This window comes from Panthera tigris, chromosome B4, assembly GCF_018350195.1.
Source record: "Panthera tigris isolate Pti1 chromosome B4, P.tigris_Pti1_mat1.1, whole genome shotgun sequence".
Classification (NCBI taxonomy): Eukaryota; Metazoa; Chordata; class Mammalia; order Carnivora; family Felidae; genus Panthera; species Panthera tigris.
This window is the reverse complement of record NC_056666.1, coordinates 114311840-114337975: the sequence shown is the minus strand read 5'-3', so window position 1 is coordinate 114337975 and position 26136 is coordinate 114311840. Positions and strand designations below refer to the sequence as shown.

At 38.5% G+C, this 26136-nt stretch overlaps 1 long non-coding RNA gene across 1 annotated transcript; it reads left to right on the top strand.

The window, feature by feature from the left end:
- Positions 1-3442: 3442 nt before the first annotated feature.
- Positions 3443-25889, top strand: LOC122240427. Its single transcript, XR_006220167.1, has 4 exons — positions 3443-3565; positions 19652-19857; positions 25396-25517; positions 25693-25889. It is a non-coding gene; the product is annotated as an uncharacterized LOC122240427 (long non-coding RNA).
- Positions 25890-26136: the final 247 nt, after the last annotated feature.

Below are 26136 nucleotides of genomic sequence, written 5' to 3'. Positions count from 1 at the left end.
ATGTTCAAAATGAATGATTCATCCCCAGAGTGTGATGTGACAACAGAAAATCATGTCATATTGCCAGTATTTATTGTGCCTACTGTTGGTAGTGCACAGTATGGTACTTTGAAGTCAAATTGCCTGAGTTCAAGTGCTGGCTCTGCCATTTACTAGCTGTGTATCCTTGGGTGAGCTACTTAACTTCTCTGTGCCTCAGTTTCTCTCATCTGTACAATAAGGTCGATACCTATGAGCTAATGTACCTAAAGAACTTAGTGCAGTGCCGGTTGCATAGTGGATATTTGATGAACATCAGCACTTATGTTAAATGTGCTGAGCTAAGCACAGAGTTACAGAGTTGAAGAACACATGGTTCTCATTCTCGTCTGAGGCCAGTCCACCTCAGCCAGGCCAGGCCAGGCCCCCAGTGGAGTTTGGTGCCTCACATCCCTCCCAAATTTCCACTTTGGTGCCAAGTTCAATGATGGCAAACACTGGGCTTTGTATACCTCATTAGCCACCCAGGTGCCTCAGCCGTTCCCATCTCTCCCTTGTTTTTATTAATAGAGTTTATAGAAGTTTTACATTGACAAAAAAAAATGAGCAGATAGTACAGAGATTTACCAGCTGGCATGCAGTTTCCCTACTATTAATGTCTCACAAAAGTGTGTTACTTTCTTTACAATGAATGAATATCAATACATCATTATGCACTGAGGTCCATGGTTTCCTTGGGTTTCCTTAGTTTTTTTTACCTAATGTAGTTTTTCTGCCCCACTGTACCACATTACATTTAGTCATCGTGTCATCTAGGCTCCTCTTGGTTATGACAGTTTTTGAGACTCCCTGTTTTAGATGACCTTGATAGTTCTGAAGAATACTGGTTAGGCTTATCATGGGATGCCCCACTATTGGGATTTATCTGATGTTTTCCTTGACTGCATAGGGTTACAGGCTTTGGGGAGGAAGACCACAGAGGTAAAGTGCCATTTTTCATCACATCATATCAAAAGTATATACTACTGGGGAGCCTGAGTGGCTCTGGGTGGATCTGACTTTAGCTCAGATCATGATTTCACAGTGTAAGTTCAAGCCCCACATCAGTCTCCGAGCTGGCAGTGAGGAGGAGCCTGCTTAGGATTCTCTCTCTCCCTCTCTCTACCTCTCCCCCACTCACTTTTGCTCTCTCTCTCTCTCTCTCTCTCAAAATAAATAAGCTTTTTAAAAAGTACGTACTATTAATGTGATTGATGATTATTGATCTTGACTTTGATTACCTGGCTTGAAGTAGAATTCATCAGCTTTCTCCACTATAAAGTAACTCTTTTGTCCCCACTTTCAATACTATACTTTTGGAAAGAAAGCCACTATATACAATCCACTCTTCAGGAGTAGGTCTCCTCCTCCCTTTTTAAGGGCACAATTGACATTACCTTATACTGTATTTATATACATTTATTAAGAGTTGGATGGATATTCTGCGATTGTGAGCAAGGGCTGTCAAGGAAGGAAGTGATTATCTCAGTTGGAAGGCTGAGCTCACAGCCTGAGGACAAATGCCCAAGTGGAGATGAGCTGGCTTTCTCCCATAGAAGTCAAAGCTACCAGATGAGGTAAAACAACCCGATAAGAGGAAGGCAGAGAAGTGGGTGGTGGCTATGGTGGGGGACATCCGTCAACAGTACACCATGAATAGAGTAGTCCTCTTCTATATGATTCAAAATCCCTTCTTTAACTAAGGCCAGTGATGATTCTTTGAGTTCCACTGTAGTTGTTATGCATTCACTATGTAAGGGGATTAAAAAAAAAAAAAAGCTGTCATTTTGATTGAGGAGGATTAGAAAAGAAGAACATTTTTAGACATTTCTAAAGAACTCATTTAGCTGCTTCCTAATTAATCAGTCCGTTTTGTGAGAGCAAACTGCTGTATAATTACTAGGGGAAAATTACTCCTAAAGAGAGACCCTGAACTGTCTACAGGAAAATGTGATTTCCTCACTGGTGCTCAGAAAGACTTAACCTGTTTAACATGGATGAACAATTTTATTAACAGAGTGATTACCCATCATCTGGTCATTAAGGGTCAATCCTATTTTTTTTTCTTTTTTCTTTTTTTTAATATTTTTTTATTTTTTTTAATTTTTTAAATGTTTTTACTTATTTTTGAGACAGAGACAGAGCATGAGCAGGAGAGAGAGAGGGAGACACAGAATTTGAAGAAGGCTCCAGGCTCTGAGCTGTCAGCACTGAGCCTGACACGGGGCTTGAACTCACAGACTGTGAGATCATGACCTGAGCTGAAGTCGGTTGCTTAACTGACTGAGCCACCCAGGCACCCCGGGTCAATCCTATTTTAGAGCTACTTCTTTACACAAGTGTTGATGAGGAAAGAGAAAAAAACACTCTGGCCGATAGGCATGAAATCCAAAATTCTGAGACATCTACCAGACGATATTAATACTTTTCTCTCCATTGTGAGCACTGTACTTGATATCCTAGGTAGTTTTTATAGTATGTCTTGAGATAAAATCTCCCATGTGATAAATGCTAAGTTTTGTTTAACAAGCAAGCAAGTTAGCATCTGGAAGCATCTGCAGGCAGATCTTTAACTTCCAGGAATTCTGTTGGGGATTTGGTGTTTCTATAGCAACATTTTGTTGTGGCATAAACTAAGTTTGAAGAATGCTGAAGGCTTTGCTTCTATAATGTTGTGTTTCTTTCATCCCCATACCACACATTACAGCGAGTCTCATGATCTTACCTACTATACATATGTCTGTTTTAATTGTATTTTCTAACATTTTTCTCACCTGAAAAAATCATGTAACAACAGAAACTCCAACCATTTGAATGATCTTGGGAGAAAAAGCTAACAAAATGGCTGCCCCTTGTTCAAAGCTGAAAATTTTCATGCAAGGCGCTTTACTTCTCCAACAGTAATACGCTTCCATTATAGGAAAATTGTCTAAGTTTGAAAGAAAAATGAGGACATCATTAAAACTATTAGTAAGGCTGGAAACAATGCAGTAATTTTTAACCTAATGGTGCTCTGAGAATGGCATGAACGTTTTTGATTATCCAGGCTTTGTTGATGGATGTGGGTCTTTCTGGTCCATTTTAATAACTAAGATTAGTTAGCTTCAAAAAAAGATTTGAGATGTGGCAAAAAAAATTCCCATCTACAGGTTCCTGAGCACTTTTTTGACAACCTTGAATGTTAAGTTGTCTGAAGCTTCATTTTTATAGAAAATTAGTTTTCACTAGGTAGAACTGGAAATTACTGTCAGGGAAGAATAATTTCCAGTGGAGTTAGAATTAGTACACATTTTATGTTTTTACTGTTTATATATACTTCTTCCACTTCTTATGACCTGAAGTCATAATCTTTCCATGGTGATGTCACAGCCATTGCACAATAACTAATAAAAGATTTGAATCCTAGTCATATAAAAGCAAAAAACTGGACTATTGCCTGTGGCTTCTCATTTATTAAGGCAAAGATGAAAGAAGCATCAGATGCAAAATTTCAAGTGCAGATTTTTCTTCCTTAGGAATTCTTTGTTGAAATGGACCTGTTCCTAAGGTATTTGAAAATTTTTTCTTTGCTATATTAGAGAAGGTTTAACATTCAGGTTTACAAACTTTTCATTAGGCCAAGTGAAATGTCCAAAGGTTGAGGTGACTGTGTCCAAAACCTTATTCACAACTAAATGATGAAATTTGACAAGGATTCTCAACTGGGGAGCAGGAAGGCTGGGGAAATCAGGCTATACAGGTCTAAATATATTGAATGCTTCAGAGGCTAATCTAAGACAGCCTTAGTGTAGTCCTTAATATTTCCACTTACAAAGGGAACAGTTTACATGTGGCTTCATCAAAGAGTCAGGAGGGTGGTTTCATCTTTGGAACATTCTAGGGTGGTTCTATCCAATGCCTGAGAACATACTGTGGTGTGATTTTGGGAAACCAGCAGGTGCCAAGCAATGTCCCTTAATAATGTCTAAATATCTGAAATTCTACTTTTAGAGTACACAGAGAGATGGCACTGGTGTAGAGAAGACAGTACCAACTTTGGAAACAAAACTCAATTCACATCCAGAAGCCACATTTACCATCAGTAGGATTTTGAGCAACCTTAACCTCTCTGTAAATTAGAGATAATGGGATGTGTGAAGCCACTATCCTGGGCCCATCTTACCTAAATTCAAACTCTCTCATCTCCCTTGTAGATAAGGGTAACCAGTTGTGGTCAATGAGATGTAAATGGAAACCCTCTAGGGGCTTCTGGGAGGAGTTGTTCTTCCTTTTAAAGGGGCTATGCTCAAAGGAATTGCTCACTGGTGTCCCCTCCTTTCCTTTTCTCTGTGAAACCTTGGGTTTCCTTACCCATCTTGCATTTAAGAGGAAACAAGAGAAGGAAGAAAAGCCAACATTCTAGATATGGCAGAATGGAAAAATGGGAAGGGTCTAGGAGTCTTTGATGGCATCATCTGGCTGGAAACACCAACTTCTATATTTAATATAAGAAAATTAACTGCCTTTGTGGTTGAAGCTGCCATCAGTGAGATATTCTAATTCCTGCAGCTGGAAGCATTCCTAACTGCCCCTCTCACCAAGCATGTTATAATGATTAAATGAGATGATAAAACCCTGGCATAGGATGTGGTTCACAGTAGGCAGAGAATAAGTGTTAGTCCTTTTCTCTACCCAATACCCTCCATATCTCTTTAAATACAAAGGCACATTAATATAATAACTCATTACATGGTTCATACTAAGTTATTTGTGTTGTTAGTTGGGTTTCTCTTAGGCAGGGATATAAAGGGCCTTATAGGCTATGTTGAGTTTGTGTTAGAAATGAGGAGCACTGAGGGCTATTTAAGTGAGGACACCATATGGTGAGATTCACAGTCTAGATAAATCAATCTAGAGTTTTTATAGGGTATGCTTGGGGTGGGAATGGGCTGGCAGCAGAGAGAAGGAATTAATCTGCTGTAGCTGAAGTGTGGCAACAGCAGGGATGGAAAAGATGGGATGAAGGTAAACTATTAGGAGGTAAAATAACCAGGATTTGGTGTTTGACTGGATATGGGTATGAGGAGTAGGGAGGAGTCAAGGATGAATCCTAACTTTTGAGCTTGAACAACTACATGGATGGTGGTACAAATAAATATAGTTATCGCCGAGAAAAATATAGTTATTGTTGATTTAAGGAAATGTTGATGAGGTCAAGCAGACTGAGCTGGTCATGTCCCTGAGGCAAGTTAGATATCTGACCCTGGGAGATTTGGAAGCCATTAGTTTAAAAGTAGTAGCTTAAATCATGGGAGTAGACAAGATGAACCATAAAGGGAATATGTAAGTTTAATTAATGAGTCTGAAGATAAAAGGTGTGGGACAGTGATCAAATTGATATAATAAACTACCAAGAAAATAATGAAAATGAGTCTATTTATAACGTAAGAAATGAGAGATTGCTAAAGAAGAATTTATAGTTGCCATTGTCTGTTATTTAAGAAGATAAAACATTTGCAAGAAGGAGGTATTTTCTTAAGAAATCAGAAAATAAACCAAAAATTAATAAGGACAAAAGCTGAAATTACTTAATCAGAAAGTAAAATAATGGTAAAAGGAGAACTAAATTCAAGAGCTATTTTGATCAACAAAATAGATACATAACTCACAGGTATGATTATAAAAAAAAAAAGAGTGTGAAATCATACAAGTTTGGAATAGAGACATAATCACAGATACAAAATAAGATTATAATAAAATATACATGCAACTCTTTGACAAAAGATCTGAGAACCTACAGTAAATAAGAGATTGTCTTATAAATTTTGAATTCCCAAAAGTGACCAAAGAAGGAATTGAAAATTTTGATAAATTACCACAGAAATGTTTAGATAGATGGTTAATAAATAATGATTTTAAAAGTCATCAGGATCAGATAATTTCAAGCCTGAGTTCCAGACAGATTTAAAGAATAGATAATTCCAGTAAGTTATTGCAATCCATAAAAATACAGGTTAAAAACTTCCCAATTCACACTATGAAGCTAGCATACTTTAATATCCAAGCCTGAAATTGAACCAGAAAAGATGATCAACGAATCACATTAATGAATACAGATGCAAACACTGTACATTTTATTAAATAGGATTCATTGGATTATCAAGAAATAGTCCACAGTTATCAACACTAGTCTATTCTAGAAATTTAAAGATAGTTAAATATGGGAAAATTTGTAAATATTAATCAACAAATTAAAGGAGGAAAAGCATTCCATCATATCAATAGATGCTTGAAAGGTTTTGGATAAATTCAGAAACTTTCTTAAAACACACATACACATACACAAAAAGTAAAATGGGAATAGAAGGAAAGGTCTCAGATTATGACGAAGATTATTCATGGAAAATTAGCAGCAATACATATCTAAATGGTGACATGCTGTGGTAGATCATACTCTTGCTCTTAATTATCTGTTGTATTACCTGCAAAAGGATTATTCTTCCCCACACTCACTGACATTATGACATCATGAGGCTATGGTCTGGCCATTTTATTTGCTTTGGCCAATGAATATGAGAGGAAGTGATGTATGTCACTGTAGAGCTGTGCATTAGGACCATTGTATGAATTGGTCATTGCTATTTTCCCTGTTACAAGGATGGCAAATGTTAGTGCAAAGCTGGATCCTTAGCCTGGACTCTAGAATAAGAAGACAAAAGAGCAGAGCCACAGCTCACCCACAGCCTGTATATTAGGAAGTAAAAAATGAAGCTTTACTGTTAGCTGTAAGCCCCTGAGATTTTGGGGTTTATTATGACAACATATCATAGCAAAAGCTAAATAAAAAGTTACAACCAGGAGTAGAATGATGCCAAAAACAGACAAAACAAAAAGGAACCAACAAAGAAAACTTAAAATATGGGGCATTGGTTCTCAGGGCCAGGCAGTTATGGCAAGGAAATTGTCATTAGAGGCTGGAAGGATGGTGGTCTGAATGATGTAGTGGCCAAACATTCTCAGAATTATTGCCAGTGGTGTCTCCACAGGCAGAAAATGGACCAAATGAGCTTATGAATTCATATGAAAAGTTTGGGAATAAAATGCTACTAGTATGTGCTGGTTACTATGGTCTGGGTTCGGCAACTTATTACAAGGAGGAGATCAACTCAGGAAAGAATTGGCTGGCTTGCAAGCATGATTGGAAAATGGAACTGTGCATTATCTCCAACCGGTATAAATTCAAATTGGGAAGCGCCCTGAACAACAAGGGCCAACGAAGATAGTTGTGTGACAAGAACCAAATCAAGACTAGGGCCATCAGGCATTCCATGAAAGCTTTTGAACCGGTGAAGGTAGCACATAGTTGGAAAGGATGGCTCAGTGGAGAATGACTGTATCATGACTTTCCTACAGAAGTTCATAAGCTCAAAATACTCCAAATTAAGTCAAGAGAGAATTGGCCAAAGTTTTGGAGAGAGATGTACTGCTAAAAGAGCTACCAACCTATGGTGGCCATTGGCTATTCAAGACTTGAAACAATTTTTGGATCTCTAAGCTTCTATGGGCAGAGAGCAAGATGAGGGGAAAAAAAGATGCTGAGCCCCAAGGGAGGACATAATCTCCAATATCTTTTAAAAATGACCAAGAGAAATAATGGAAATAGAAAGAACTCTGAGAGGACAGTGCCTCTCTGATGGAGAGCAATGGCCTGGGATGCTACTTGTCGGGAGCAGAGATTTAGGACGAATCAAGAAATTCCCCTTTATACAGGATTTGAGGTCCTTGCAGCATTTTCTCTGTGGAATTTTAGGATTACTACAGATTGGTGACTGCTGTGTACCTTCCACTCTTCCCCCTTTCCAAGGCAGGTGTGAATAGAGATTGTCCTATCTCTGTTTTCCACCACCGTACATTGGGACTACTAGAGGATACATTCTTTCTTGTCATTTTTTCGTTTCAAGATCCAGAGCAGCCACATCCAAATATGATGTAGGAGCTATTACAAAATCTTGAATGGCCTCGTCCCTCACAACTGGCTAAGACTTTTTAAAGGTTTTTCTTGGGGAAAAACAGATGTTTTTATTTTGTGAACGAAAGAAGGAAAGAAAATATTTTCGACCCAGGGGCAGACTGTGGTAGATGGTATTATTATTTCCAGTTACTTGATGCCCTCCCTGTTTGGGTTCTTCTTTTCCACAACATTGACATTAGGCTTGGCCTTGTGACTTGGCTGTGGCCTGTGAATGTGAGCGGAAATGGTGGGTGTCACTTCTGGGCAGAAGTATTAAGGATCATCTCATGATATGGCCATCACTCTTTTTCTTCTATCACAGCATGGCAGATCCCAGATACTCTGCCTTTAGTTTAGATCCAGAAAGAAAGACTTATGGAAGAGAACCACAACCTATTAGCAGCCAGTATATAATGTGGGCTAAAAATAAACTTGTGTTTCTCAAGGTCCGGATAATTTCAAGTTGCTTTGCTGCAGCATAAGCTAACTAGGAAGATGTGACTAATATGTCTGTATTCATGTGGCTAAAGCTGTTTCCATTAAAATAAAGAACAAGACAGGAGTGCTTACTATCACCATTATTATTTAATACTGTCTGGAGACTCTACTAAATGCAATAAACATAAAATGCACTATATAAATATTGAAAGAAAGAAGTGAAGTTTTTTGCTGATAATATAATTTCCTGCCTGCTATCACCAAGAAACTCTAGTAAAACACAAGAAGAAGTAATAAAAGAATTTGATAAACTCAGATAAAGAATTTGATAAAAATATAAAATTATTAGCTCCTTCTATATGAGCAGCACACATATGAAAACGAGGAAAATATTCCACTCATAATACTGACAAAATCCATGAGTTTGGAATGAATTATACAAGAAAGGAATAGGATTTATATTTAAAATATCCTACTGGAAGGCAAAAATATGATCTGAACAAATAGAAATCTATACTATGTTCTTGAAAAAGAATACTCTTTATTCTAAAAAATTCTGTTCTCCTGAAGTTAGTATATAAACTTAGTGCAACATCAGTAGAATCCAAATAGTATTTTCAATGGGATAAAATACTCTTAAATTGATGAATAAAGAACGGCAGTATTAAAATACTATATTAAAACTACTTAAAAGCCTGGTACAGTACAGGTACAATACTGTACCAAAAAATCAGTAAAAATGATAGAGAACTCAGAATTAGGTAGTGTGTGTGTGTGTGTGTGTGTGTGCGCGCGCGCGCGCGCACACGCACATGTGCGTATATGTGTGTATTTTATTGTGGAGAAATTTAATTAGTAGTCTCATCACAACTGGATATACTCTTAGAAGAAAATAAATTTGAGGCCCCTAGTTTACATTAATTCCAAAAATAAATTCCCGATAAAGAGTAGAAAGTAAAAATGAATACTAATCATTTTAGAAAAAAATTAGTGTACTTTCAGTATATGTACTTTGAATTGGAGAAATCTTTTAAATTAAGACAGGATATGTGATATATATATATACCACATACACACATAAAATGTTAAGGTAGTAAAGCTTTATGGTATTATTTATAGTGCAAGAGATAGAAAATCAAAGTCACTAGACAAACAAGTTAGGGAAAATATTTTAAATTCAATTGATAGATAAAAAATTACTATCTATACTAAATGAAAAGCTCCCTTACAATTTATAAGATACAATCAACCCAATAGCAAAATGGGTTGGGGATATGAATAAGCAATCGACAGAAGGACAAGTATGATAAAATGTTCAACTTTCCCCAGTAGGCAGGGAAATGGAAATTAAAATTGCCATGATAATACCCATCAGAGTAGCAAAAATAAAAGTGTAATAGCAGCTATTATTAGCAGAGATGGGAACAGGGCAAGGGCACTCTCAGACATCACTGGTGGAAATGGAAAAAGGCAATTCATGATCTCTATTAAAAATTTTAACTGCATGTACAATTCAACCATGCAATCCCACTCCTGGGATTCTGCTGTATAAAAATAAATGCTCTAGTACATAAGCATGTATATATTCAAGGATGATTATTGCAGCATTATATCTGATAATAAAAAGCTGGTAGCTAATCAAAAGTCCATTAATAAAAGAATAGCTGAATGAATTATAATAATTCTTACAGTAGAATATTATGCAAGAATTAAAACTTAATGATCTCTATATACTACTTGGCTTAAAGGAATTTCCATCCATTATATGTATTGCTAAGGTATAGAGAATTATATATCACTAATCCCTTTAAAAATGCCTCTTTACACCTTCTGTGTACGTGTGTGTGCATGTATATGTATATGTACATAAAATTATACCTGTGTGTACATAATGCATAAAGAATTATAGGAAAGGTTGTTCACTGAAATGTTAATAATCATTCTCTCAGAAAGGTGGATTTCAGGTGACTTCTAGTCTTTTCCTCAATGTATTGTTTGATTTTTTTTTCCTTTTTTTTTTTGGCAATGACTGTTCAATTTCTATCAGGAGGAGGAAAAAGCAATAGACTTTTCTTCATTGTAGGCAGGAAAAAATGGAACAAATGCTTAGTGCTGTGTAAGTAGGGATACCTCATATTTTATTCATAAGCAATAAACACCTATAAAAAATGTAAATGTCCAAGATTAGGATTTGGTTAAAGAAATTATCTGTCTCTGAAAATACTACAGAGTAACCATCTACAATTACACTGACATTAAAATATTCATGTTTTATTGTTAATAGAAAGCAAAACTATATCATCAGGGAGTATGTGTATATTTTTTATGTGTGTACGTATATATATGTGTGTATATGTGTACATATATAAGTATATATTTATATATACTATGATATATAAACATCTTGAAAGAGATACAACAAAACATACTAACAGGGTTGATTTCTCAGTGCCAGGTTTAAAACTTTTTTTCTCTCTATTTTCTAATTCTTTCCTTTCACATCATGTGTGACTTTTGGCAACAGAGAAAGTACTAAACTTTCCTTTTCTTTTTCTATTGCCCTTCCCCCAATTTGGATTGGTTATTCTTCAATACAGAGGAGGAAGAGGAATTAACAAGAGAGTGGAACACAGGAGATCTTCCTGGTTCTCCGTTTCAGAATTTGCAGTTGTGCTAGAATTTAGCTTTCATTAGAGGAAATAGAAATACATTCCTTTAGGGTGCCTCGTTGGCTCAGTCAGTTGAGTGTCTTAATTTTGGCTTAGGTCATGGTCCCAGGGTCATGGGATCAAGCCCAGTGTTGGAGTCAGAGCTGAGCATGGAGCTTGCTTGGGATTCTCTCTGTCTCCCTCTGCTCCTCTCCCCTGCTCTCTCTCTCTCTCTGTCTCTAAAATAATAATTTTAAAAATGTGCTCCTTACTCTCATTTTTCCCTTGTTGATAAACCTTAAAGTCAAACACGAAAAGGTGATGTTAACGTTACTAGTTCTAATCATGGTTGCATGCCATAAAGATTAATATTGTCCTTGGTTATTCCCTCCCCTTTTCCCTGGACCATTTCCCGTGTACCTTAATGAACCAGTGTGTTCATTCCTACAAGGTCTGTTTATGAGCTAGAAAGGAAAGACGGACTGTCACTTCAAAGTCATAGCTTGTTTTAACACACTTGACCTGATTCACCCTATCTGACTCCAACTGGTTACTGGTCATTTCAAAAAACTAAACCCAAGGATAAAGGTTACCAACTCCAAATAAATCCCAGAGACTGTGCTGCAGGCACTAAATGAATGTACAAATGAGGAGTCCCAGCAGCGGGATGTGAAGGAAACTGGGTCATCTCCCAGCCCAGTTCCTGGGGGCACAGCCTAAGACTGGAGACAGGTTGGTGTTTCTCCCTTTAGAACGCAGGGATTTAGCCGACTTTTCCCCTGCCCGCTGCCAACCTGTGCCCAGATTTCTCCCAGAACTTAAGAAGACACTCATTTCTCAATGTATTCAATAATTAGATTCCTATACATGCAGGGAAAAATTTTAATGTTCATATAAAAATCAATTTTCTCTAAAAAATAAATAAAAAACAAGGAATATCTTCTGGGAAGTTAATTTTTTTTCCTGTTTGGGGTGCCTGGGTGGCTCAGTTGGTGAAGCATCTGACTCTCAGTTTTGGCTCAGGTCATGATCTCACTGTTGGTGGGTTTGAGCCCCACATGGGGCTCTGTGCCGATAGCACAGAACCTGCTTGGGATTTTCTGTTTCCCTCTCTCTCAAAAATAAAAAAATAAATTACAAAAAATAAAATGTTAAAAAAGGTTTTTTTCCTGTTTCATATTAATAGAGGAACAAATAGTTAAGGGGAGAAAGTTAATTATATAATAATGACCAACAAGAAATCACTAGATAATGGTTAATTGAATTATAGACAACGCGGGCTTACAAAAAGTAGGTATGTTTCAAATGCCTCCATTATGGGAATACTTGCATGTGAAATCTTTGTCATGCTCCGTGATGTCCAGGTTTGGTAATTTCTTCAATGTTGGGAGGATTTTAATGAACTATATTCTAAATCTGCGAATGTCTGCATTTTATTACCTTTTGCAAGATGGGCTAATAACCTCCGATTTTACATAAGCCTTCAGTGCTTTTTTATATGGAGCCTCCCTACGCTGTTAACTGATATTAACAGTAACTGTTTTGCCTAAAAGATAAAACTAAGTTAGAAAACACACAAATTCATGTGGCTCAAATAGTACAGCCTCGTGTGACCTTAGAAGGAAAGGAGGAGAAACAGAGAATTTACTCAGAAATACCTACCCTAACAATTTATTGTACGTATACATAATGGATATATAATATCATATAACTAATATAACACAATATGAAACATGCATATGTATTGTATATACATTATATACATACATATATATATATATATATATATATATAATATAGGTAAATAGCAAGGAGTAGAAATTTACAGAAATGAAATATTTAAAGTTGGCCAACACTTAAACATACAAGTCAAAACACCAAGAGTTTGTTTGAAGAGAATGAATAAATACATTAATGCCTTCTAAGAAATGAGGGTTTTTTTTATGCATTCCTGCCAGCCCTCTAAAAATTTCAACTTGGTGAACACAATTAATGATGATGATGATGATGATGATGATGATGATGATAATGAAAACATAGTGATTAAGCATGTGGGTTCTTTAGTTAGATTGGCCGGCTGGCAATCTTGGCTTCGTTGCTTTATATCTTCGGATAATTTCCTTAACCTCTCTCTGTCTCAGTTTTCAAATATGTAAAATGAGAATAACAATAGTACTCTATTGGCAAAGTTGTTGTATAAAATGTATAAAATGCTTAGAATCCTGTGTCGGATACAGTAAACTCTTAATAACTGTTCAAAAAAAAAAAAAAAAGAAGGAAAAGAGGAGATAACCAATGTCATGCCCTGTATCTTGATGAGACTAGCTTTATACCATTTGCACTTGGCTTTGTTCTATGTTCCAGTGAAAGAGTCTTCCAAAATTTTGGCAGGCATTTTAGTCTCATGTTATTCTGAAATTTGCATGTGCACATTTTAAAACAATGTTAATTTAATCCAGGGACCGATGGAGACTTAATACTTGTCACTGGTCACTTTTAAATACAAATCAGAACAGTCCTATTCTTGCATAGCTGTGTTACCTGGTTCTAATCTGAGAGATGGTTCTTGGCTTGGGATACACTCCTGCCCAACCCTTGATTTGAATGTTAAATCAAGCGGTTCAGACTCAGGCCCCCAGTGGGTTTCAGTTAATATCACTCCTGAGGAGTGTTGCTTCTCCACATCTTTGTTATGTATACTTCAATAACATTTATATAAACAAAAAAAGAGGGCATCTCTGCCTCCCAAGGTGACCAGGCATCCTGCGCGGAGGTCCCAGGCTCTGTGGATCAACAAGAGGTGGCTCCGTCCTGGGGAAAGTTGGTTTTAGATAAGTGGGACATCAGGAGGGATGTGGTGGGCAGGGGCCAGAATTAGGTCTAAGGCAGACAGGCCAAGCCAAGGAGAGGCAGAACCAGCCCCAGGATGGGGTAGGGGCCAATGAGTCTCCTCAAGGCAAAGAGATGTAGAAAGGGGGGCTGTTTCATAGGGGTCTTATAATGTGTCAGAGTCCCTGTGCTTTCAGAAAGCTGCACTCATGTGGAAAGGGGGCTCTTAGTTGTCAATATAAACCACATGATTTTAAACTGACACCGTGTGTTTATTCTTCGGCCAATGTCTAATCACAACTATAGTCCAATGGCTTTCGAACTGTTGAACAGAGACCCACAGAGAGAAACACAACAGAATGCATTACACGCATCCATTCATTCTTAACTGAAACCCAAGTTTCATAGAACATTGCTTATTGTTATTGCACGTGGCCTTCTGATATTTGCCCTGCCTTGTGTTCACTCCCCTTCCCTCCCTTGCATCTTTTTTTTCTATTTTTTTTTTATTTTTTAATATATGAAATTTACTGTCAAATTGGTTTCCATACAACACCCAGTGCTCATCCCAAAAGGTGCCCTCCTCAATACCCGTCACCCACCCTCCCCTCCCTCCCACCCCCCATCAACCCTCAGTTTGTTCTCAGTTTTTAACAGTCTCTTATGCTTTGGCTCTCTCCCACTCTAACCTCTTTTTTTTTTTTTTCCTTCCCCTCCCCCATGGGTTTCTGTTACGTTTCTCAGGATCCACATAAGAGTGAAACCGTATGGTATCTGTCTTTCTCTGTATGGCTTATTTCACTTAGCATCACACTCTCCAGTTCCATCCACGTTGCTACAAAAGGCCAGATTTCATTCTTTCTCATTGCCATGTAGTACTCCATTGTGTATATAAACCACAATTTCTTTATCCATTCATCAGTTGATGGACATTTAGGCTCTTTCCATAATTTGGCTATTGTTGAGAGTGCTGCTATAAACATTGGGGTACAAGTGCCCCTATGCATCAGTACTCCTGTATCCCTTGGATAAATTCCTAGCAGTGCTATTGCTGGGTCATAGGGTAGGTCTATTTTTAATTTTCTGAGGAACCCCCACACTGCTTTCCAGAGCGGCTGCACCAATTTGCATTCCCACCAACAGTGCAAGAGGGTTCCTGTTTCTCCACATCGTCTCCAGCATCTATAGGCTCCTGATTTCTTCATTTTGGCCACTCTGACTGGCGTGAGGTGATATCTGAGTGTGGTTTTGATTTGTATTTCCCTGATGAGGAGCGACGTTGAACATCTTTTCATGTGCCTGTTGGCCATCCGGATGTCTTCTTTAGAGAAGTGTCTATTCATGTTTTCTGCCCATTTCTTCACTGGGTTATTTGTTTTTCGGGTGTGGAGTTTGATGAGCTCTTTATAGATTTTGGATACTAGCCCTTTGTCCGATATATCATTTGCAAATATCTTTTCCCATTCCGTTGGTTGCCTTTTAGTTTTGTTGGTTGTTTCCTTTGCTGTGCAGAAGCTTTTTATCTTCATAAGGTCCCAGTAATTCACTTTTGCTTTTAATTCCCTTGCCTTTGGGGATGTGCCGAGTAAGAGATTGCTACGGCTGAGGTCAGAGAGGTCTTTTCCTGCTTTCTCCTCTAAGGTTTTGATGGTTTCCTGTCTCACATTCAGGTCCTTTATCCATTTTGAGTTTATTTTTGTGAATGGTGTGAGTCCCTTGCATCTCTTAATGTTTATTTTTGAGAGAAAGAGACACAGAGCGTGAGCTGGAGAGGGGCAGAGAGAGAGGGAGACACAGAATCAGAAGCAGGCTCCAGGCTCCGAGCTGTCAGCTCAGAGCCGGACATGGGGCTTGAACTCACAGATCTTGAGATCATGCCCTGAGCCGAAGTTGGACGCTTAACCGACTGAGCCACCCAGGCACCCCTCCCTTGCCTTTCTAAAGATGCTGGTTGTGACCCACCAAACTGACCCTATGACTTACTGATAGGCTGCTATCTGCAGAATGAAAGCCCGTGCTAGCTCCTGTCAGTTCTGCTGCTGTTTCATGCAGCACAGGCCATGGCCACCTCTTCAAGCAAAGCCTCTGACCCACCTTCCTCTTCCCCAGTCTCTTCTCCCTGGCCTGTAATGACCACTCCCTCAGTTTATTCTTCCCTTTCACTTTTACCTCATCCCTCAGTTTGAGAGAGAAGAAAAATGCATTTCCCCAAATACGGAAAACACCTCTTTTGTGGGGCCAAGATGATTTTAGGGATAGGCTAGTGAACATATACTTTTACTAGCTTTATCCTTTTTTTTCCTGATTGCTTTCTCTTCATAACAAGTGATGCTGGCTTTCTCTCTAAAATGATTAAAGCTAACAGCTGAATTTTATTGAGCTCTTATACGTCAGGCACTATTTTAAGAACTTTACCTATATGAACTTGTTTAATCCACATCATGATCCTATGAAGCAGTTACTCTCAGTATGACCATTTGACAGATGAAAAAATGGGTGCACAGAGAGGTTAAGAACTTGCCCAAGGTCACACAGCTAGTAAGTGGAGGAATCGGGAGATTGTTACAAGAAAGTCAACTCTAGAAACAGCCTGGATTAAAGGATTAAAGTGCTCATTCTACCACTTTTTAGCTGTATGATCCTAGGCAAATTATTTGACTTGGCCAGGCCTCAGTTTCCTCATTGAATCTAACATATCACCAATTTATGTGCCACTAAAAAAGAACTAAAAGTATAAATCGAATCATGACTTACATGCTTTCTTATCAATTACATGGTGCATCCTGATAACAGATAATGTCAAAATAATGAAAGAAAAAAGTCACATCGTAGAATCAATGAAATATACAAATATTACCTACCTCACAAGAGGTAGGGAGAACAAATGAATCAAATGTGTAGTACTCTGGTTCCTGGCACATAGGCAGTTTTTCCTAAATGTTTAGCTGTTCCAGGTGTTAAAATGATTGTGCCCACTCGCTAAATGGAGGAACCAAGGCTCAGAGAGATTAAACTACCGTTTTCAGTCTGCCCAGGTAGGAACATCAGCGGTGCCCTGATCTAGTAGAGGTCTTGAACTGTCCCGCTGGCTCTGGCTGCCTCTCCCCCTGCGGGTGAGGCCCGGCCTCTATGGGGACACCAGGTCATTGCGTTTTTCCCTTTGCTTTCAGTGCCTAAACCAAGAACTCCTGGGACCGTTACCTACAGGGTCTCCCAGATGGACTTTGCCTTTCCTCTTTCAATAGTACTGAAGGTTGTAGCAAAGTACTACCTTGCCTCACATTCCCGGGAGGGTGTCTAGACTCTGCTCAAGACAAATTACTAAATGCATAAAGTGCCCATTCCACGTAACGACTTTACTTCCACTTTTCACAAGATGCTCGGGTGTAGCCAGAAATAGTCCAAACCCTATAATCTTTCATAGAGCTGCGATAAGTTAAGTGGGTAGTGTTGCTCCATAATTCGTCTCCCAAGCACTTAACATTGACATATGTCCCTCCTCCTTTTGCTCACAGAATAGACGTTTGAAAAAATGTCACTTGTGTGTGAAGGAGGAAAAAAAATCACTGAAATGTGGATTTCCACTTCCACCCCCATCTGTAAGTTCTCAGAGCCCCTGTCAATGCTCTCTTGAATGGATATTTTTCTATGAAACACACACGCCCCTCCTTGCCTACACACGTGTGCACATGCATGCATCAATGAGTGCACATGCGTGAATACTTCACTCCTTCACACGAACATCTCAATCACATGGATTCTCCAACTTGTATTTTAAATATTTTTGTACCATAGTCTCAGGTTTGAGTAACCATTTTACATTTGGTTAATGTGCACCAGAGCTGGCAATAGGTTTTTTGGGAGGCAGGACAGAAAGAGCTAACTTGGTAACAGCTAGAAGACAGAACAACAAGACCCCTGCTTAATATTGGGGTCGTTGGCAGGCTGCCTTAGAAGGAACACCATCCTCTGGGAAGGTGGGCACTGGATGGGGTAAGCCCTGACTTCCACACCTAAGCACAATCTTCCTTGTAGAAAGAGCATTAGGTCTTGGGTGATGTCTTAGGGCAGACATTCTCATATTGGAACAAAGGTTAAATCTGACACTATTAATTATAGCTTTTCCAGATAATTATTTTCTCTTTTACTCTGTTGGGACTGCTTACGTTCTCAGAGAAAAGCTTCCCGTGGTGAGCTTTTCTTAACTTGTCGCCCACCCTCCTTTGTCTTCAGAGAGAGCACAAAAGATAGTTCTGCCCAGTCGTAGACGTCCATTTTCCTGCTATATCATCATGACAACATATCTCAGGCATTTTGCAAGCTGAGAATTGTCCTCTAGAGGGAAGAATGAGAACACACATATGGGAAGGTGGATGTTGAGTATCCCCTGTATCTCCTTGAGACGTCTGAATTTTAATGCTTTGAACCATGACCCTAGCTGAGGGCTTTCTATTGCTTTTCTCTCAGGCTGCACCCTCCCTAGTGGCCCTGTTACAGTCAGCTGTCCTTTGTTGTTAACTGACATTCATAGGTCCAAAGGGAGCCTGAGGAAGGGACACACTCTTTCCTCAGCTATTTTTTTCAAACTGCACTATGGGCCTCCAGCAACCAGGTCAAGTGGCTCATAGGGTCTCAGCTTGAGGCCTGGGTTCTGTGTGGCTGGGGCAAGCTTGTTCCCCAATGCAGGGAATCACTAGGCTTCCCCATCTCTTGGAGAAGTGGTCCAATGCCCTTTCTCCAGCCCAGAACAAAGGAATTGTTTTTTAAGGAAAAAGAATATTTAGTTACTTTACAGATCTGAATCTAAAAGTGTTCCCCAAAGGCAGTTAAACCTAAAGGTAAACTTTTAGTCTCTACCCACAAAGGTATCAATTTAATGGAATGTTTTCCAACTTCAAAATTCCAAAGATCCACCTAGGAACCCTCATTTCGTTCATAGTTTGCAATGGCTGAATACAAGTTTGTTAAAACTCTCATTATTTAATATTTTTCTATTCTGTGATTTTCATGGACTGTCTAGAGTTTCATTGTGTGGTATAGCAGCCAAAATAGGCTGGGTTAAGCTACAGTAATAAACAGTTAACAAATCTTAGTGACTTAAAAACATTTTTCGTTTCTTGCTCACTATATGTGTCTATTGTGGGTCAGTTATGAGCTCTATTCCATATTGTACTCAGTCCAGGATCCAGGCAAAAGGAAAAATGACCATAGAAAATTATACACTAGTCCTAAAAGTTTCTGCTTGGAAGTGACGTGTTATTTGTTTCTATATTTTCTTGCTAAAGCTAGTCATGTGGCCTCACTTAGCATAAAGTGGACAAAGAGATGTAATCTTATCACATGTCCAGAAGGAGAATTGGAAACCTTGTGTAGATAGCACTGATTATTATATATGGATATAACATAATAACCAATAGCATATTTTGCATACATGGGTTTTTTTTTCTTTTTTTTGCCAAATTTTGTATAAGTCGAATAACTTTTTAGATGCATATTTCTTAAAGATGTCCAATGACTCCCAGTGAATTTCATGTGGAAATGTTAGTGAATGCAATCATTTATACTGACTGGGTGCAAACCTTAAACAAATTACATGGACTTGTATCTTGGCCTCCAGCGTTGCCCTAGATAACAACAGTTCAAAGTAAAGTAGGCAATAAAAGAGTCATAATATTCAAATCTGCTTCCTCAATTGCCTAAGAATTGTTTCTCTATTGTCTTTTTCAAGTTAATGATGACTCTCTACACCTTTGTATGGAAAGATCTCCAACATTACCAGATCCAACTAAAACTTCACCAATTTGCAAATTATCCATCAGCCATTGTCTGAATCTATGCAATGCTTTGGATGTCTAAGTGAACATGTGTGGCTTCAGGTGCTATTTTCCAATCTTTTCCAGATGATCCCACATGGAAACTTGCTCAGACGCCCAGGTACATATTACCTCTAGCTATGGACAAGTCCATCTACAATCTAATCATACTCTCCATACCCAATGACATTAAATTTATGTAATAGCAAATGGGCCAATGGGCTAATATCCAACATTAGCTTCAGGAGCTGTCTGATGTCCAAGGTAAATCAAGATACCCAGGGAGGTAATAACACAAAACATCTTGGCAAAATCAAATTCAAGGACAACTATTGTTCAGAACCAGATCTGCAACTGGTATCTGTGCAAATATTGGCTGGACAGACTCAGCCGGTGACTATTCTGGGCAAGTTGTCTTGTCACAACTACGATATGAAAGGCAATGTGGCACTACTTTCCATGTTTTGTGAAAAGCACAGATCACGTTCAAACTATTGCTGTCCTCATTGAAATATCCATCCTACCATTCTATGTATATAAGTGTACTTCAACACTTATAATTTGTTATGTATTTTTTAATAGTTTAAGGCCACTTTACCAAAATGGCATTCATGGGTACTTACGTGTGTATGTGGAAGGGGGTGGGGGAGAGAAAGAAGATTTTTAAGTACATTTCAGAAAGACTGGATAAAACAAAGATAAATAGACTTCTTTGCTATAAGACTTCGCAGTACTTTTAAAATGCTAACGTGATTGTAAATCTTCAAGAGGTACCTAATGTTTACCAACATAAATGACCACAGTACATTTTTTAAAAATTAAAGAAAAAAAAAACAAAATATCATTACCATAGAAGGAAATGTTCTGCCTATTTCCTGATCTACATGCTCTATGAAAACTTCTTACAAAGGGTATTCAGCATCTCTCCTTTAATGTGATATTCACCTCATGGTCCTTCCCAGACGGTGGAAAACCAAAAGGGCAAGAAACAGTGATGGCATCAGAGGGGGCTGGGCTGACTTTCTTTTCTTTTCTTTTCTTTTCTTTTCTTTTCTTTTCTTTTCTTTTCTTTTCTTTCTTTCAAATTTATTCCTTTATTTTGAGAGAGGGAGTGGGAAGAGACAGAGAAAGAGAGGAAGAAAGAGAGAGAATCCCAAGCAGGCTCCCAAGCATGGAGCCCAACACAGGGCTCAATCCTACGAACCCTGAGATCATGACCTGAGTCAAAATCAAAAGTCAGATGCTTAACTAACTGAGCCACCAGGCACCCTGGGGCTGGGGCTTTCTTAAAAGAAGTTGTAAATGATGAAAATAAAGGGAGAGGGGAAGAAAAGAGAACAGCCTATAATGATAGGGGGTGCCCAGAATAGTTTTTGGGGGGAATTGAATACAAGAAAAGAAGGGTGAAGTGTCTTCTGGAAGCCTTGAGATGCATGACAGTTTTAGAAGGAGGAGAATGAGAAAAGAAACACTTAAGAAATGATGTTGTGAATTATGACCTGGATCCCCTTTAGCATTCTTTGAGAAATGCAAGAAAGGGAAAGATAGTGATCACACCTGGTTACTGAACTGTGTTTCTTTGAATGTTTACCATGTTGAGACTGGCTCCTTGAGCCCTGGGATTTTTTTCAGGTTATAACACAACATCTCCACAGTGGTATTCCACAAAATATTTTTAAAGAATTGCTTAGTAACACTGCTTTTCAATCCTACACAACCAGGACTACATATAGGGAATTAAACAAAATATTAATTGCTTTTGGCCCAAGGGCCTTTTAAGATTCATGGAACAAGGATTAGAAACAATGATATATTTTTTTAATTCTAAAGATTGAAACAAAACTAAGAATGAATTTTTGAGCATGGCACAAGGCTACATCTTAGAAATTAATCTCATAAAGAAAACATCAAAGCAATACTTTCCCACAAAATTTTGTTGCTTTGATTAAAACACAAATTTGTCGATTTGAGTAAAAGCATTAATAACTCCATTTTCAATTTATTCTAAGCCTAAGCCATCTGTTTGGCTAACTATGGATATTAGTTGTGTTAACATATCATATATCTCATCAGATTGTTAGGATTAAATTAATTAATATATGTGAAACACTTGGAACAGAGCTATCATGTAGTTGATTACATACATTTAGCTGTTATTTTTATTACCAAAAGTTATCACTTTAAAACATTTTTTTTTTTTGCATTTTTTGCAATATCTCTGATGTTGGGATAGGGTGCCATAAATTGACTGGGAGCATTTTTTTTTCTTTTTTTTTTTTACTTAGTGGTATGTAAGAGTGTTTCTGAGCATTGATGGTTCCTTTGAGTCAATAAAATATATTATTTTTATTTCCTTTTCTCCATTATTTTTGGATGTTTTGCTGTGTTTTGCTCTTCCACAGGGATTGCCTGTCTTTTCATACCCCAAGAGTTAAATACATACCTCATATATTATAAGAAAACTAAGTACTACCAGCCCTACACCCCTACCCCTAGAAGGCCTGTCAGGGTGAAAGATATTTGTTGATAAGCAAGGTTTCAGCTGATATATTTCCCATTTATTATACTTTGGGAAATATTTGATAAAGGATTTGAAATAAACAACAAATTAATCAGAAGACAAACTTCAAGACACTGCTGATAGGGAAGAGAGGACTTGGTGTTGAGTAATGAGTCTTGTAAAATACATAAACATTTTTGTAACCAATGTCCATGTAATCAATTTGCTGGGTTTACTAATAATCTCCATTTCCTTGAATATCTGTAGTAGAAACTTTGGGTACATGAATCTGTATCATCTAGGGGCTTTTGGTTACAAGCAGCAGAAACTGATTCTTGCCTACTTAAACAAAAGGAAAATTTGGGGAAGGATATGAAACAGTAAAAACAATAGACTCAGCTACTGCTCCCAATAAAGATCCATTTGGGACCTTTCTTTCTTGGGAGCTACTGCTGGACAAAATGGGTCTACTCTTTTTTGGGCTGTTTGTCATCCTGGCCAAGATCAAAAGTGTAGGGAAGGAGACCATGAATGGCATGGGTCATATGCCTGTTCCTTAGTGGAGACAGAACAGGGCACCTTGACTGTAATCTTGCAAAGCTGTGTCTAATCAGGAGGAATCAATCTTCAAGGAACCAGGTACTATTATCAAGGGAATGTGGAATAGACGCTGGCTTGCCAAAACCCAACAAATGTCCACTACCAATCTGAATGACAATAACCAGCAGTTGGTCACTCTAGCATGCTAAATGCTACAATCAGTTATGAAAATCCATTGCAAACTAGAAAGAACCATAAGCATACCTTACAGTCCTTGTATTCTAGAGGACGTTATAGCACTGTAAATAAAGGAGGAATTGAGGGCAGCATGGGTGGGGCAAATACCATCCAGTCCAACCCACTGTCGATGTTCACACCCTACATGGAGCACCATATGAGTGAGATTGCAGGCCACGAGGAAAAGCACTTCCCAAGGGCACCCCCAGATTCCTCCTTGTCCTTGACATGCTTACCCAGTTATAAGTGCTGCATGATCATACAGGTCAATCTCATTAGCTCATGCTCAAAATACCCAAATTTGTTTTGATGCACAAGATTAATTATAGCTGGTGGCTTGACTTATACATCAGATGATTCATCATGTACATGCAAACAATCTTCGCTGTTCCCAGGGTTGCATGAGTCAACTTGCTCTCATTAACATGGGTGAATGCTAGCTGGCCTTGTTCCCATCCCCTGGCTTTTTGGTGTTTTATTCCGCTCCCAGGTGCCACTTTTTCCTTCCTGACTCACCTTCATCTCCTTGTCTTTGCATTTGCAGTCCTACTGATTACACAAACAAATGCCTACTCACAGGGCACATGTTCCTGCCATGGAGAAAACCAAAGGAGAGCTGCTGAGCTTGTCACCTGCTTTCTTGGCAGGAGCAAGGCATTAATTTTTGCAAAAGCAGCTGCAGCAAGAAGCCTGTCCCTCAGGCTTGGCAGGAGCAGAGGGGCAACAAAGACTTCATGGGGATCTAATCTGCAAAAGTCCCTGGGGCGGAGTCTTTCTTGTTTCCATCTGCCACTTTTTTCAAAGTCTGCTTTATTATTAGTGCATGTATTGAGAGCTACCTTTACCACTCTGGCTTAAATACAATATTAAAGATGTCTAGGAAGATACCATTAATTTAAAAGTTGCCAAGTCAATATTTTTGTGTAAACTGGGATAGGAGACTGAGAGAAACTATAGATATTTCTTGTTCAACATAGCATTTCAACAGAAGATCAGACAGCATTATTTTGATTTCTGTTTCTGCTTATTTATGCATTAATGTGTATCACATGCATGGTTCTATTAATGGCTGGTCCTGCACAGAGGCAGGTCTGACAATTCCAAGAAGCGTTTCCACAAGCTTACTTGTGAATCATTCATCCCAATTTGCACTCTGCAACCTGACTTGCTTCCTATCCTTTTGGCTCCTGAGCTCTCCTTTTCCATTTGTGACCTTGCCATGTTCCTTAGATCTCACACTTGGCACCGGTTTTTTAATTATAGCTTTCTACTGCCTTTTTTGAAGACAGTTCAGATTTCCTTCTACTTCATTTCCTTCATCCATCAGCTCAGACTTCAGCACCTTCAACATCTCCTCTTTGACCTGAGAATGCCTATGAAAGGTATCTGCCTCAACTCTGGGAGCAGAACCCAGAAATTTAATGAAAAAAAAAATGAATGAGGAACTTGTGATCTATTTGAGGAAACAGGGTTTACATATATTGAACAGCAAAATATTCAGAGATGGAGCACACTTAAAGTCCAGCTTGTGAAAATAATTTTGAGGGCTAGGGGTGATAAATTAGATTTATCTTTCATACAAGTTCCAATCAGCTGGTGGTACCAACTATAGAAAAGGATTTTGCAGCTTCATCTAGGTAGAGCAGAACAGAGCATCCTGATTAGTGAGGTTGGCCTTGAACAAGGCAACACACATTTGCTATCTCTGCTGTGATAAATGACCCACCATTTAGAAATTTTAAAGTAGAAGAGATTTTTTTTTAATGACATCAGTGTTTTAAGGAGATTAATTTGGCTCTGTATAGAATGGATTAGAGGAAGATAGGGTATTTTCAGAAAAACAAGTTAAAAGGCTCTTGTAGTTTGATCAAGGATTGACAAAATGGCAAAACATTTTGCCATTTTGGCTCCCCAAAGGCGGCGAAACAAATGATATAAACTGGTGGACCACAGTTCTCTGGGAAGGAAGAGGGCTGAGCCAGGGTCCCTGAGATTTGGCTGGATGTGGGCAGAAAGTCAAAGTGGCAGGATCAGTGATTCATTATATGCCCTCCTAAGGAGGAACCAAAGGTCAGAAAATTTATTCCAGTGGGCATCTTTATTGAGGGCAACAGAAAACTATGTTCAATGCCATTTGTCAATGGAGAGAGTTTGACTATGACCTTTCCTGAAGGACATGAAAGATAATCAGTTTAGACCTTTGGATGGGGCTGATGAGAATAAAAGCAAGGGCTGATGAGAGTCTGTATTTGGATGGCAACAGGAAATAGAAATTGATACAAAATATTTTAAGATGTAAAATAGCATAGATTAAAATATGATATGAATGGCCTTTTGTGAGTGACTGCAACAGAAATGGAAAAAGTAGAAATGATTCTCTAGTTTCAGATCTGAGAGATTGGAGGGACCTTTAAGAGAGAGAGAGAGGAAGCTGTGCTGGAGCATTTGCCCCGACATCTGTCTTCTTTTCTCCTAAAGATCTGGAGCTGCACATTTTTAGCTGGGTATGTTACAGCTAATGGAAACACTACATTTTTCAGCCTCTTTTGCTGCTGGATGCCCAAACGAACGAGTCTTTGCCAATGGGATATAAATAGAAATGTCATCTGTAAGTCCATGGTTGTACTTTTAAGAAGGTACATGCCTTCCTCCTCCTTTTTTCTCCTTCCTGCTGCCTAGATGGCATCTGAGGTGATGTGATGAGCCATCTGAACCATATGGGCAAGGACGATTCTCTAGAGATGAAAAAGTGGCATGATGGAAGAATTCTGTCCCTTGATCCTGCCACATGAGCCCAGGACTGCTAACACCTGGGCTATTACAGAGGTGAGGGGGTGGAGATCTATCTTTTCTAATTTACTATTGTTTTGGTATGACATCTGCACCAATAAACTAACTTCTAAAAGGAGTGAATTCTGTAAAGAATGTATTAAAAAGCACATGCCAGATAATCGGGCATTTTGCAATGAGATGATCGAACTGCTTGGTGTAATCTTCCTAAAGATCAGAAAAATAGAGGAGATGCCAGAAAACTAGAGACAACCAAAGGTAGGGAGAGTGGAAGCAGGTGTGTCCTGCAATGAGAGCCTCGTGAGCACGGAGGCGATCCAGTTCTAGAACAGG